Source organism: Humulus lupulus, chromosome 2, assembly GCF_963169125.1.
Source record: "Humulus lupulus chromosome 2, drHumLupu1.1, whole genome shotgun sequence".
Lineage (NCBI taxonomy): Eukaryota > Viridiplantae > Streptophyta > Magnoliopsida > Rosales > Cannabaceae > Humulus > Humulus lupulus.
In genome coordinates this window covers 276,951,896-276,952,871 of record NC_084794.1, presented here as the reverse complement: position 1 = coordinate 276,952,871, position 976 = coordinate 276,951,896, and the positions used below count along the sequence as shown (strand labels likewise).

The 976-nt window shown below is 40.3% G+C and overlaps 1 non-coding gene across 1 annotated transcript; it reads left to right on the top strand.

The window, feature by feature from the left end:
- The first annotated feature begins 215 nt into the window (after positions 1 to 215).
- LOC133820219 (small nucleolar RNA R71) lies at positions 216 to 322 on the top strand. Its single transcript, XR_009886644.1, has one exon. It is a non-coding gene; the product is annotated as a small nucleolar RNA R71 (small nucleolar RNA).
- The last annotated feature ends 654 nt before the right edge of the window (positions 323 to 976 follow it).

The window sequence follows — 976 nt, the reverse complement described above, 5'->3', positions numbered from 1 at the left end:
CGAAGTTGATAGATCCCAGATGGTTTGTGTCGGTTGGTGCTATCAGTAGCAATTGGACCAGTCCAGGTGTGAGACTTTTTTGCGATTTCTTCGAGATATTCAAGAGCATCGTCTGGCTCTTTTCGAGGAATTCACCATTGCATAGCATTTCTACAAACTGGTGCTCACAACTCGTGAGGCCTTCATAGAAGTAACTGACCAAATGCCAGTTCTCATAGCCATGGTGCAGGCACTGATTCAACAGATGTTTGAATCTTTCCCAGACTTGATAGAAAGTTTCATTGTCCTTTTGGGAGAATGTGGAAATCTGTCATTTTAGACTGTTGGTCTTATGGCTGGGGAAGTGTTTCAGAAAGAAGGATTTGGTCATCTCCTTCCATGTTCCAATAGACCTAGGTCTCATAGAGTATAACCAGCTTTTGGCTTTGTCCTTCAAGGAGAAAGAGGAGAACTTCAGTCGCACATAATTGATATTTTCGACTCGGTTATAAAACGTGGCGACTACTTCCTCGAATTCTCTAATATGCACGTATGGGCTTTCATTTTCCATTCCATTAAATTTGGGCAAGAGTTGAATTATGCCAGGTTTAAAGTCTAATGCGAGCATATTAGGAGGGAAGATAATGTATGAAGGCGTGGAAGTGCGAGTAGGATGGAGGTAGTCATTGAGAGTTCTTGGTTGGATTTCATCATTGCGAGCCATTGCGAATGGATTATTATCAGGTAAAGTTTGTGGAGAAGCAAGATTGGTGGAAGGAGTTCCGGAAGGAGTGGTGGATGAATTGGAAGAAGTGTCACTAGAAGTTTCGTGATGATTCATCCACTCTCGGAAATCAGAATTAGATTTATTTTTTATTTTATTCAATTTGTTTGATTTTCTTTGATTTTTTTTTTTTTTATATTTTTGTTAAACTTGTTCCCATGTAGATTTGGAGGTTTTGGGGTGATCTCCAACGCCTTACTAGAACTCCCCGAT